Source organism: Equus przewalskii, chromosome X, assembly GCF_037783145.1.
Source record: "Equus przewalskii isolate Varuska chromosome X, EquPr2, whole genome shotgun sequence".
NCBI classification, from domain to species: domain Eukaryota; kingdom Metazoa; phylum Chordata; class Mammalia; order Perissodactyla; family Equidae; genus Equus; species Equus przewalskii.
The window spans coordinates 34,678,839-34,693,513 of record NC_091863.1 but is presented as its reverse complement, the minus strand read 5'-3'; the positions used below and the strand labels follow the sequence as shown (position 1 = coordinate 34,693,513).

At 38.1% G+C, this 14,675-nt stretch overlaps 1 non-coding gene across 1 annotated transcript; it reads left to right on the top strand.

Moving 5' to 3' along the window:
* Positions 1-430: 430 nt before the first annotated feature.
* Positions 431-533, top strand: LOC139081228 (U6 spliceosomal RNA). Its single transcript, XR_011536351.1, has one exon. It is a non-coding gene; the product is annotated as a U6 spliceosomal RNA (small nuclear RNA).
* The last annotated feature ends 14,142 nt before the right edge of the window (positions 534-14,675 follow it).

The window sequence follows — 14,675 nt, the reverse complement described above, 5'->3', positions numbered from 1 at the left end:
CTTTTTTTCTCTTAACTTATTTAAAAGACAATTGCATAAAAGAATAATTATAAAACTATATTTTTGGGAACATAATATAGAAAGAATTGATATATGACAATAATATCACAAAGGAGGGGGGATGGAATAGAGCTATATTGGAGCAAAGTTTCTACATTTTGCTGGCATTAAGTTAGCATTATCTGAAATATATTGTTTTTAGTTAAGTGCATACTGTAATATCTCCAGATGAACCACTAAGAAAATCATTCCAAAAAATATAATTAAAAACAAAGGAATTAAAACGGTACACCAGAAAAAAATCATTTAACACCAGGAAGGTAGTAAAGGAGGAAAGGAGAAACAAAAAGACATGAGATAGAAAACAAATAAAAATTAGAAAATATAATACAAATACATCGATACCTACATTAAAAAGAAATGATTTTGCATACTTTGGTAGCACATACACAAAAGTGTCAATGAGACAGAGAAGATTAGAATGGCCCTTGTGCAAAGATGATATGCAAAATCATGAAATGTTCCATTTTTTTTGAGCAAAAAAAGCCAATCCCAAAGGGATTGCTTGTGCAATATATAAGCATAATGCATGCTTCCATTTATATAACATTTTCGAAATGACAAAGTTTTTGAAATAGAGGTCAGATTAGTGCTTGCCAAGGGTCAGGGAGGGGCGAGGGTGGTGGTGGCGGGGAAGTGGGAGTGGTTATAAAAGGGCAACATGAGGGATCCCTGTGGTGTTGAAGCTGTTCAGCACCCTGACTGTGGTGGTAGATACACTAACATATGCAGGTGATAAAATTGTGTAGGATTTAATAAACTCACTGCCCCAGCCCCGTCCAACACACAAATGAGTACAAATAAAACTAGAGAAATCTGAATAAGAGCTATGGATCTTATCAATGTCAATATCCAAGTTGTAATATTATACTGTAGTTTTGCAAATGTTACCATTGGAGAAAACTAAGCAAGGTGTACACTTTGTACTATTTCTGTACTATTCTTAGACTTACATGGAAATCTACAATTTGTACTATTTCTTAGACTTACATGGAAATCTACAATTATCTCAATTAAAATTTCAAATAAAAAAGTGAAAACATTAAACAGTCAAAAAGCAGACATTGTTAGACTGGATATAAAATAAGATCCAACTATATGCTGTATCTAAGAGACACATTTAGATTCAGAGATACAAATAGGTTGAAAGTAAAAGTATGAGAAAATAGACCATGCAAATAGTAACTATAAGAGAGATAAAGTTGCTATACTAGTAACAGACAAAATAGACTTTATGACAAACAATGTTACTACAAAGAAGGACATTTTATAATTATAAAGTATCATTCCAGTTACAAGATAAATAAGTCTTGGAGATATAATGTACAGCATGGTGACTATTAAAAAAACAAATAATTCTTTAAATTTTAATAAATAAATAAAGTATCATTAATCAGGAAGATATAACAATTATATACATGCCTAACAACAGAACTCCAAAATACATGAAGCAGAAACTGACAGAACTGAAGGGAGAAATAAACAATTCAACAACAATAGTTCAAGACTTCTATAGCCCACTCTCAATAATGGACAGAACAAATAGACATAAAATAGCAAAGATATAGAAGAATTGGACAACACTGTCAACCAACTCGACCTAACTGACATTAATAGAACACTCCACACAACAACAGCAGAATATATATTCTTTTCAAGTTCACATGGAACATTCTTGAGGATAGACCATATGCTAGGCTATAAAACAAGACTCAATAAATTTAAAAGGATTAAAATCATACAAAGTATGTCTTCCAATTACAATGAAATCAAATTATAGATCAACAAAAGAAAATTTGAGAAATCAATAAATATTTTGAAATTAAATGACACACTTGTAGATAATCAATGTGCCACAGAAGAACTTGCAACAAAATTAAAAAATGTTTTGAACTGAATGAAAATAAAAATAATATATCAAACTTTATGAGATAGATAAAACACTATTTCAGGAGATATTTATAACTTCAAATGTCCATACTTAAAAAAAGAAAGATTTCAAATTAATAACTTAAGCTTCTACCTTAATAAATGAAAAAAAAAAAAAGAGAAAACCAAACCCAAAGCAAGAGGAAGGAAGAAATAACAAAGATCACAATGGAAATCAATGAAATAGAAAACAGAAAACAGAGAAAATCAATGATTCCAAAAATTAGTTCTTTGCAATAATCAACAAAGTTGACAAGAATTTAGCTAGACTGACCAAGAAAAAGAAAGAGAAGACACAAATTACCAAATTCAAAAATGAAGGAGGAGATATCATTATTGGCCTTACAGAAATTTAAAGGATTAAATGGCAATACCATGAACAACTGTATGCCAGCACATCCAACAACTTAGACGAAATGGACAAATTCCTAGAAAGACACAAGTTATCTAAGCTGACACAAGAAGAAATAAAAAGTACGACCAAAGCTGTAACAAGGAAATTGAATTAGTAATTAAAAATCTTTCCACAAAGAAAAGTCCAGGCCAAGATGGCATCATTGATTAATTCAATCAAATATTTAAGGAAGTTAAACCAATCCTTCACAAATTCTTGAAGTGAATAGAGGAGGAGGAAACAATTCCCGACTCATTTTATGAGGCCAGTATTACTCTGATACCAATACCAGACAAAGACATGACATGAAAAGAAAACTACAGACAAATATCCTTCATGAATATAAATGCAAAAAATCCTTATACAAAATTTAAGTAAGGTAAATCCAGAACCATGTAAACAAATTACACACCACGCGGGCCGTCCCCACAGCCGAGTGGTTAAAGTTTTGCACTCTGCACTTTGGCGGCCCGGGTTCACAGGTTCGGATCCCAGGCGCAGACCTACTCCACTCATCGGCCATGCTGTGGAGGTATCCCACATACAAAGTAGAGGGAGATTGGCACAGACATTAGCTCAGGGCTAATCTTCCTCAAGCAAAAAAAAAAGAGAAAAGTTGGCAATGGATGTTAGCTCAGGGTAAATCTTCCTCACCGAAAAAAAAAAATTACACACCAGAACTAAGTGATTATTTTTATCCCAGTAATGAAAGGGTAGTTTAACATGTGAAAATCAATTAACGTAATATACTATATTAATAGGATTAGGGACAAAAAGTACATCATCATCTCAATAAATTCAGAAAAAGTATTTGACAATATCCAATACTTATTCATTACAAAAACTCTCAATAGAGTAAGAATATCATTTACGAAAAACATACAGATAAAATCATACTTAACTGTGAAATACTGAATGCTTTCTCTCCAGGACAAGGGAATAAGGCAAGGATGTTCACTCGCACCAGTTTTACTCAACATTGTCCTGGAGGTTCTAGCTGGTGCAATCAGGCAAAAAAAAAACAAAAAACAAGATGCATCCAGATTTGAAATGAAGAAGCAAAACTATCTCTATTTCCAGTTCTCTTTGAGTTTATCCTACTTGGAATTCTTTAAGTTTCTTGAATGTGTAGATTGATTTTTCTCATTATTCCTTCAAATATTCTTTCTGCCCCTTTCTCTTTCTCCTCTCCTTCTGGGACTCCCATTATGTGTACACAGGTCTCTGAGGCTCTCAAATGTCTTCATTCTTTTATCTTTCTCTTCCTCAGACTGTCTAATTTCAATTGACTGACCTATCTTCAAATTTTCTGACTTTTTTTTCTGTCTGCTTAAACCAGTTGTTGAGTCCCTCTAGTGAATTTTTCATTTCAGTTATTGTACTTTTCGACTCCAGAATTTCTATTTGGTTCCTTTTTATAATTTCTCTCTCTTTACTGATATTCTCCATATGGTGAAATACTATTCTCATACTTTCTTTTAGTTCTTTAGACATGGTTTCCTTTAGCTCTTTGAACATATTTAAAATACCTTTTTTAAAGTTTTTATCCAGAAAGTCCAACATTTAGGGTTCTTCAGAGACAGTTTCTATTGATTGTGGGGCTTTTTCCCTTCCATATGGGCCATACTTTGTTGTTTCTTCACATGCCTTATAATTTTTTTGTTGAAATCTGGATGTTTTGAACATTTTAATGTGGCAACTCTGGAAATCAGATTCTTCCTCGTCCCAAGAGTTTGTTGATGTTGCTACTTGTTGTTTGTTTGTTTAACAACTTTTCTGATCTAATTCTGTAAAGTCTCTATTCTTTTTCATGTTTGTCCACTAAGTCTCTATGTTAGTGTGGTGGTCAGTCAATGATTAGACAGAAATTTTCTTAAATTCCTGGAACAAAAAAATCTCCCAATCTTTGCAGAGAGGCTCTGCAAGCACACCTTCAACGTTCAACCAGGCTATTTACAACTCTGCCTTAGCCTTCACTTCTTGCCTGTACAGAGCTTCAAGGTCAGCCAGAGGTGAGAGCTTAGGGCCTTCTCAGGTCTTTCCTGAGCATGCACACAGACCTAGGCATGCATGAGGCCTTCTAGATTCCCAGGAATATGTCACAGTTTCTCAAAGCTCTTATTCTCCTACACATCTCAGCCTTTCCTCCCAAACTTTTTGGTTAGTCTATTGTTTGCCCCAATTGTTATCCATTGCTTCAGGCAGCAATGACTAAAGTATTTGCTTGTAAATGTTTCAACAAGTGTCCCCCAGGTAGTGACAATAGGACTGGGTAAGTTTGGAGTTAGGCGAGATAAAGACATGCCTTTTGAACAGATCTTCCAGAAAGCCAGCAGATGGATCAAATAAAGACAACTCTTTGCAAATGAGGTCCTTCCCCTCCCTCCAGTACTGGTACTGGGAATGCAGGCTGTTATTTTCAAGGCTATGACTGAGCTGGGGATTGGTAAATGAAACTAGGGTAAGTTAAAATGCCACAAAACTCTTGGCAATATTCAACCATTTTTTTTGAATAAGTTCTCCCTGGGTTGCTGCAAGCTTTTAGTTAGTTTCCAGAGTTCTGAAAAAGTTGATTCTGACAGTTTTTGCTACATTTTTTAATGCTTTTATGCAGGGGAAAACTTTTGGAATTCCTCACTTCTCCATTTTCACTGATGTCACTGTCTACTCTCATATGACATAATCCAATGTATATAAAATACCAAGGAATCCACTAAAAACTTATTAGCACTAATAAATGAGATCAACGAGATTGCATGATACAAGATTAATACACGAAAATCTATTGCATTTCTAGGTACTAATAACAAATCATTGGAAAATGAAATTAAGAAACAATTCCATTCATAATAGCATCAAAAAGAATACAATACTTAGGAATAAATGCAAGAAGAGAAATTTGTGGTTTGTACACTAAAAACTATAAAACATTGTGGCAAAAAATTAAAGAAAATATGAATAGAGAGGCATTCCATGTTCACAGATTGGAAGACTCAATGTCAAAAAGAAAGTAATTCTCCCCAAATTGATCTATAGATTCAGTGCAGTCCCTATCAAAATCTCAGCTGCTTTTCTTGCAGAAATTGAGAGGTTGATCCTAAAATTTATATGAAAATGCAAGGGACCCAGAATAGCCAAAGTAATCTCGAAAAAGAAGAACAAAGTCAGAGGATTTATGCTTCCTGATTTCAAAAATTACCACAAAATTACAGCAATGAAGACAGTATGGTACTGGCATAAAGATAGACATATAGATCAACAAAACAGAATTTACAGTCTAGAAACAAGCTCTTACATTTATGGTCAATGGATTTTTTACAAAGGTATCAATGTGATTTGATAGAGAAACAAGAATCTTTTCAACAAATGACACTGGGACAACTGGATATCCACATGAAAAAAGATAAATTTAGATACTTTCTTCACACTACCCACAAAAATTAATTCACAAGTCATCACAGACCTAAACTTAAGAGCTCAAAGTATAAAACTTTCAGAAGAAAATACAGGAAAAAATCTTTATGACTTTGAGACAGGCTCAGAGGTCTTAGATACCACATCAAAAGCCCAATCCATAAAGGAAAAACTTGGTAAATTGTACTTCATTAAATTAAAAATTTTGCTCCTCAAAAGGCACCTTTAAGAAAATTTAAAGACAAGCCACAGACTGAGAGCAAATATTTCCAAATTGTATATTTGATAAAAGATTTAAATCCAGAATGTATTTTTTAAAAACTCTTACAACACAACAATAAGAAGACAAACAACTCAGTTAAAATTTTGACAAAAGATTTGAATAGACATTTCAGCCAAGAAAATACATAAATGACTCATAAATACAGGTGAAAATGCTCAGCATCATTATTCATCAAAAAGCAGACAGTAATAAGTGTTGACAAGTATGTACAGAAACTGGACCCTCATACTTTGCTGGTGGGGATGTAAAATGGTGCAACTATGATCGTGCATCACTTAATGACGGGGATATGTTCTGAGAAATGCATCGTTAGGCAATTTCATCATCAGTGAACTTCATAGAGTGTACTTACACAAACCTAGATGGTATAGCCTACTACACACCTAGGCTATGTGGTACTAATCTTACGGGACCACCATCATATTTGCAGTCCATCATTGACATCATTATGTGATGCACAACTGTACTTGGGAAGACAGTTTGGCAATTTCTTTAAAAATTTGAACATAATTTTAGCATATGACCCATCAATTCCACTCCTACTTATGTATCCAAGAGAAATAAAAATATCTGCCCTTAGAAAGAATTGTACATGAATGTTCGTAGCACCATTAGTCATAACAGTCAAAAGGTGGAAACAACCAAATATCCATCAACTGGGAGTGGAGTAATAGATGTATATCCATGCAATAGAACTCTATCAGGCAATAAAAAGGAATGAAGTACTTAAACATGCTAAAATGTAGCTGAACTTCAAAAACATTATGCTAAGTGAAAGAAGTCAGACCCAAAAGACCACACACTGTGATTTCAGTCTGATGAAATATCCAGAAAAGGTAAATCTATAAAGACAGAAAGTAGATTAATGGTTATATGGGGCTAAGGGTAGAAGAGTAACAAATGGGCATGAGGGATCTTTTGGGGGTGATGGAAATGTTCTAAAACTAGGCTGTGGTGATGGTTAGTCAACTTTTTAACTTCAAGAATCATTGAAATGGTCATGCAAGAATCATTAAATTGTACGCTTAAAATGAGTGAACTTATGGCATGTAAATTATGCCGTAATAAAACACAACCATGAAAATAAATTACTAATAATTGTGTTAAGCACCTCCAGAACAGCTTAGTGTGGATGAGTTTATGAGAAGCATAGCCTAAAGGAAAGAAATTAACTCCTAAAGGCAGAAGGCTGACTTCAACAAATAGAGAGACCCCACAGGGAGCAAGAGGGGCACAGCCCTGTGCGTCCCATACCAGGGGACTTTGGGGAGGGTACAACCCTGTCCAATCACAGCATCCACTACTCCCAATCTTATACCTTTGGGAAAGGGGAAGAGAGATCAAAGTACAATTTGTGCAATTCTGAAAATCTTAAGAACTGTGTTCCTGCTGAGGGAGTCTTGATTTTCAAACAAGTGCTTCAACATAAGGTATCAGATGTCATTCCAGACAGAAGACCAAAGTGACCACTGGGGCTTAAAGAGGACTCGACAGGACCTTATCCATTTTCTACACTGGAAACAGGCCCATGTGACTCATTTTAATTGCAACTCTCCTGCCGCATACCCCCACAACAAATTAACACCCAATTTTCATAGATAATCAATTGTTGCTTCTTATTGGACACATTGTGTGTCAGGCATTATAGTCAAGGCTTTAATCTTCTGAACAAATATGACCCTTTGAGGCCAGATGTATCTTTATCTTCACTTTACAGATGAGGAATCTGAGGCCCAAAGAGGTTATGAAACTCGCCCACAGTCAGGCAGCTGATAATTATGGCGCTGAGATTCTTCTCTGTGAGCCTTCTAACCGCAGAGGCCACACTCTCAGCCCCTACTCTCTAGGGCTGTGTTTCTCAAATTTTCTTTTCAATCACAACCTGGAGTAAAAAATACATTGTACATGGTGACCTAGGACATAAGTATACCTATGAATGACGTTTCATGAAACAATAATTACCCTTACTATGCGCAATGCACACTGACATTTTTATTCTATTTATCTTATTTTACTCTTTAATATCTTGGTCAGTATCACGAAAACCATTTCATAACATATTAATGGGTCACCGCTCACAATTTTAAAAAGCACAACTACATATAAAACCTGTATATGTCACATTGAAATGAGACTCTCTAGAGAAACTTTCAAGATCTCTGTAGGCCTGCCCATCAAAGTCAAGTGCCTGCCAGTCTGATCATCCACCCACTCTGAAGCCCTTCACCTGCCAGAGGAAGGAGGAAGAGAGAGCTAAGAGCCCGAGTGAGTAACCCAGGGGATAGCCCCTACTCAAAGGTGCATTAAGCCAGAACCTAGCCATAGGCAGGAGGGGAAAAAAGAGAGGCAATCAATTTGCCTGAATGAAGCATGCCATCACAGAATTCTTAGCAACATACCCAGAGACCAAGAGATTCTAAGAAAAACCTCATGTTTTCCTAGGAGTAGAGTATCATGCGCAGACCATATCAAATTCATCTTGCCTTAATATCACCTCAAGACACCTTATAAGGGCCTGTGAGATCTCAAACCTGGCAGATTCTAGCTCTCACGTCTTCTATTCACATCAACAGCATAAAACTTGGATCCCAAATTCAGAGACACTCAAAGTCCTTTCTATTCAATTTATAATTAAAAGTATGTAGATTTTATTTGAACAGCTTCACCAAGTGAAATTTTTAGAAAAATAATTTCCTGCCTACATATTTCCACTTTATTAAAATGAAAACATAACCCCTAAGGTTTGTTTTTTTTTTTTTTTTTTTGGTTTGTTCCGTGCATCATTCTGGTATTTTATCTTGTGCTTATTTGAGGACAGTTCTTTTCTTTTCCATTAATCTTGCTAATCCTAGCAGACTTCCCCACAATTCATTTCTCTACAAAGTTGCCTCGATTTGCTTAGATGTTCTGCCGATGTGAGCACTTGGACTGATCAACAAGCTGAAGAGGGGATTAGGGATGCCCATACGGAAGGTCTTAAACACCTGTGTTCTCAATTCTTTTCTTGCTCAGGGAGATTATATTGGAAGAGTTATCTCTGTCTACTTAAGAGGAGAGGTTGCAGGAGGCACAGCATTGTGGAGCTTCTGTTACTGAGAGTTTGTAAAGGATTACTCCTTTTTCTTCTGTCTTTAACCATTGCATTCCTAAGAGGACTCCTTTGCAAAGCACCTGCTTCAAAGTCAACTTCTAAGATGTAGATATCTGCGAGGCAGCTCAGATCTCAATTTTCCAATCAGGACTTCTGACCGCCAGCCACCACCCCCAGCCCAAGTGCTTCTCTCCAGCCTCATCTTCCCATTATCAGAAAAAAGTCACCCCTTCCTCTCAGTCACTTCAGCCTGAAACCTAGAGGCCATCCTTAATTTCTTTCCTTCCATCACCAGCCACCATATACAATCCATTAGCAAGTCCTATCACTGCTTCCAAAATAGATCTCAAATCTTTCCACTTTTCCCCATCTCCCTGCCCATAAGGCATTATCTTCTCCCACCTGAACTACTGCAATAGCCCTCAAACTGATGCCCTTGTTTCCGGTTTCACCCTCTCTGATCCATTCTCCACTCAGCATAGAAGATCTCACAAAAATTTAAAGCAGATCATGTCCTTCCCCTGCTTAAAACCCTAAACAGATTTTCACTGCAATTAGAATAATATCCTTGTTCTACAAGGTTCTATACAAGTTGCCTCTTGGCCACGTCTCCCAACTAATCTCCTCCCACTATCCCCAACTTGTTCGCTACCCTTGAGCCACACTGGCTTTCTTACTCATCTTCAAGTGCACCATGCAAATGACCACATAAGAGCATTTGCACTTACTGTTCCCTCTGCCTGATACACTATTCCCCCAGATCTTCATATGGCTAGCTCTCTTCTGGTCTCAGCTCAAATGTCAACTTCTCAAAGAAGCCTTCCATGATGGCCCCATCAAACGCTGTTCATCCACCCACTCACTATCACATTAGCCTGTTTCATTTTCTTCGTAGCATTTTCCACTACTTGAAATAGTTTTTGCTTACTTATGTATTGTCTGTTTCCTCCACTGGAATGCAAGCTCCATGGGACCAGGAAGCGTTGTCTCTCTCATTTATTGTTGTATCACACTGCGTAGAGGAGTGCTTGGTACCTAGATGATACTCAACTAATAGTCAGTGAATGAATCGGCATGCCGTGCTATTTCTGACTTCCCTTTGTGCATCAACTAATGTACAAATAAAATAAGCTATCAATCAAATGTTTTAAACAAGCTCTTTTCCAATGCCCTCCTTAATAACATCAAGGATATAAAAACTATGAAAATCTAACTCTGAGGAATTAATTCTACCCTAGTCTACTCTGCCTCATTTATGCTTCTTATCATAATTCATTAATTCAAAAAACACTGACTGAATAATTACCAAAAGCCAGATACTGTGCTAACCCTAGGGTTATCACCAATGGGAATCTTCACTTTTTACTTTTGTTAGCAACTGGTGAAAATTGTATACTCAATACAGCCAAACACTAATTGTGATCATGTATTTAAAAAGACATCTACTTTATTTTAACATTGGACAATCAATCAGAGAGCTGGTAATAATTTCCTGTTACTTAGAAGGAGCTTCATACCAAATAGGAAGGTTGATTTTTTTATTTTTTCTATTAAGAAAAACTAAATAAGAATTACGTGGAAGAAAGCTGTACTCTTCAAATACAGAATTTAACTCTGCGTAGGGCGGTGGGAGTGGAGGGCTGATTTCTCCTCAAAGGCTAAAAAAAAGTGGAATTTCTTTGAAATCCACAGCACAAGATTTACTGCATGAAAATACAAGCAGCCAGTTCTTCAAGCCAGAACAGTTCCATTAGGGCATCTGTTTCAATTACAAACCAGTTTTGGGTTGAACGTTCAGGAAGTTATTAAAATTGCACAGAACCATTGGATACAGGAGGGAGAAAGACACTTGGCACTCAAGTTGTCCAATTTATACAGGAGATCACTGCAGCCAGGCCATGTCAAGTGGCTTGTCCAATGTTTTGCAAGTCAAGTAGCCAAGTTAGAACTCACAGTCAGGTTTCCTGGCCCACTGGCTCTGACAGACAGTTTGCTGTTTATCCAGTTGCCCATCCAACTGCCATTCCCCATTCCCTACCTCCCTGCTAATAAAACCCTGATTTGTTCAAGAAACAGGCAGAGATTCCATGATTTCAGAGAGCAGAGGCCCCTCACTTAGCCTCAGGAAATAAATCATTATTAGATTAAGTTCTCCTCTCATGCCTTTTGGTCAGTATTGGTCTACAGTGGACCAGTGACCTATTTCTGGCTAATGAGATCTAAAGGACAGTCTTCTGGTAATGTGTCACTTCCCCTCCCTCCCAAAAAATAGAGCCTCAGAAGGCAAAAAGAAAAAATTCCCTTACAACTTCCTTTCTGCCTTGAACTCAGATGTGACACCTAGAGATGATGCAATTCTTTTGCAGCCATAAGGCAACAAGTCAATAGAATAAGCATAGAGGAAATAGAGGAAGAGCCAAGGTTACCAAAACAATAGCGTTCACTGGCTTCCAGACTTCTGGATAAGCGAGGAAAAGTAACTCCCTCTTTCTTTAAGCCACCGCTGTCCAACTTCACAATCGTAACTCGTACTACATATCAGAGACTTCCAAACTGTGGTTTTGGGAGCTGTACAAGGCATGTCGCAGTCTCTCAACGGTCAAGAAAAGCGGAGGGATGAAGAGAGACTGAGAAAAGAATCCAAGTTACGGGTCCCTATCCCCAGCTTGAAGCAGAGCAGCCCTTTCCCATCTGGGTCACTTATTGAACTTTCACAAAAGCTTTCATTGAAACAAAATATCCACGGTCTAGAATAATTTTGAGAACTGTTACAGCATGCCATGCAGGCCTATGCTTTCAATAAAATGAAACTACAAATAAAATACCCCAGGGGAGCTCAATAGGCAAATTAGTCCCCTGGTGACTCCTTTTATAAAGAGATGAGCCATCCTCCTTTTATAGAGAAATATGGATTTCACAAGTGGATTCACTTAGAATAGGGTGAACTTATCATCTCCCTCACCAGATGCCTTGAAATTGGCCTCTGAGGCTACACTAATCTCCCTGCTTTTTCCATTTCCATCCATTGGTTCTTCCTGATACTGTCAAGCGGATACAACGATAAACATCACAAGTCACGATGGATTTCAACTCCCCTCTTGCAACTAGAGAGTGAAGAATGGTTATTAGTCCACCACTGTGGGGAATAGGTTTTCCTGTCCACTGGAGAGCTGAGGGCAGGGACATTATTTGGGGACATCTGAACCAGTCACTGACTCTGTTTCTCTGCTGGGATAAGGATGTGGCCCTTGCTTGGGCTGTTTGTTCATAAACTAGGAAAGTCTGATCTGTGCAAACCTTTTCTTAAACAGAAGTTCACCAATTACTGGTGTAAGCTCTTCCAGAATGGTGACAGGAGCCTTGAGGAGAGTGTCCCTGGCAGCTGCAAGCTCTGTGACAGTCAGGAATCCAGGGGAAGGGAAAAAACTGAAACAAGCTATACTCTATGTGTTTATGCGGTATAGCTCCCGTGCCTTAAAGCCTGTATCCTTGGATTAATTAATTAGGAAGTTCAAGCACATGCATGCATATCAGGTACCTCTTGTGACCATCTCACATCCTCCCAGCCCACTTTTTACCCCATCCGTTGCTATGGCAACCAGCTTCATGCATGTGTAATTTGATAGCACCTCAATTCAGCTCACTGTGTGTCTGGCTGTCTGACCCAGGATCTTTCTGATGCTACAATATGAGCTACCATCAAGACTTATGCATGGGTAGAGCTGAAAGTAAGAGAAAGCCAACACCCCGTGAGGCAGCCCCTGATCAACGGGAGAGGGGAGTTTGTGAGTTTATCTTCTGTCCTCCAGACAGGCAATTCTGAGGTGCAACTACACAGCTCCTCAGAAGATCTCAGCAGGACTGAGCCCCAGAAGCCAACAGCAGTGACCAACTCGACAACACACCCTGGAACTGGCTTTTTCTCCTGCCTGTTTCACTCTTTCCAGTCCTCCACTACAATTTCCTGGATCACGCCCAAAAATAAACTAGCTGCATCTAAGTCCTGGTCTCAAGATCTGCTCTCTGAGTAAGGGAAGCCATCCCACCAATATGTAACCCACGTGGAAAGCTGCAATCTCCATCACTCCAAGAAATACTAGGCCTAGGAGGGCAGGGCTCCCTAGCATCCATATCATCTGATCTGTCATCAAGGAGGCACATCCTTCTGCCAGATGGCCTTTATAGCTACAAATTATTTGATGCTCTTCCCATCTACAGGTGGGGTTTACCATCCCTCCCCTTAAATCTGGGAAGATTCAAAGATTCATGACCACTTCAACCAATAGATATGGCAGAAGGAACACAATGTGACTTCAAGGCTGGGTCATGACAGCCCATGCAGCGTGCCTTGTTTGCCAAATCACTCACTTTTGGACCTTGAGCTGCTATGTAAGAAATCTGACTATCCTGAGGCCACTGTGCTGGAGAGGTCACATGCAGGTGCCTTGTCCCAGCTGAGCCCAGCCTTCCAGGTGTCTGATCAGTGTGCCAGACATGTGAGGTAAGCTGTTTCGGACCTCCCAGACAAGCTTACCCACAAGTTGAATACCAGCAAGTGACCTCCATTGATACTACATGGAACAGAAGAACCACCCAGTCAAATCATATGCAAGTTCCAGACCCACAAAATCATGAACTATAATAACATAGTTGTGTTTGAAGCCACTAAGTTTCGGAACCATTTGTTCAGCAGCAATAGAGAACTGAAATGCTCTAGAAATGCAGGTCAGGCCTGCTTAAAGGATAGCGCTGTATCCTTGAGATTAGGGAAAAGAGCAATTTCCACTTTTCAAGGGTTCAGGGCTTCCTCAACTCTAGCTTGATATTATCTCTTAGGTCTACTCTGCTCCTACATTCTGTGTCTCTTGTCCTAAGTGATTAAATATTGATACCCCTAAACTTACTGCCTCATTGCTTGTTTAAAAAAAAACTCCAAGCGTTAGACCCTAATATCAAAGCAGCATCTCTGTGTCTTTGTCCTAGCCCTCTTAGAAGTTCATGTCTACCAAAAGAGGTCTGAGAGTATCTGTTGGGGGAAAAAAAGGCATTACACCACCACATCGGTAATGTTAAATGCATTATAATCTCAGCATGTACGCAAGGAGAGGGGAAAAAAAGCTGTTCAAAGGCCGTCACAGGATGAAAATGCAATAATTGGGAACTAGCGGGAATTCTGAGACATAAAACGGTTGTTACTGCCTTTTATGCTTCTGTTTGTCACATTTAATAATAAGAATATTTTACGTTTGTATAATGTCTTACAGTTTAAAGAACACTTTTATATACATTAGCTCATATTCCACACACCTTCCATGTGTGATCTCATCTACACCCATAGCTTCAAGACATTCACGTCCATGGAGATAACTCCCAAATTGCTGAAATCAATCTCTCTCAACTTAGACTTCTAGTTGCCTCCTAGAATTTTCCACAGAAATATTCTGAAGGCACCTCAAATTTATGACTTCAATACCCGACCCATTTTCTCCACAACCCCCCCTACA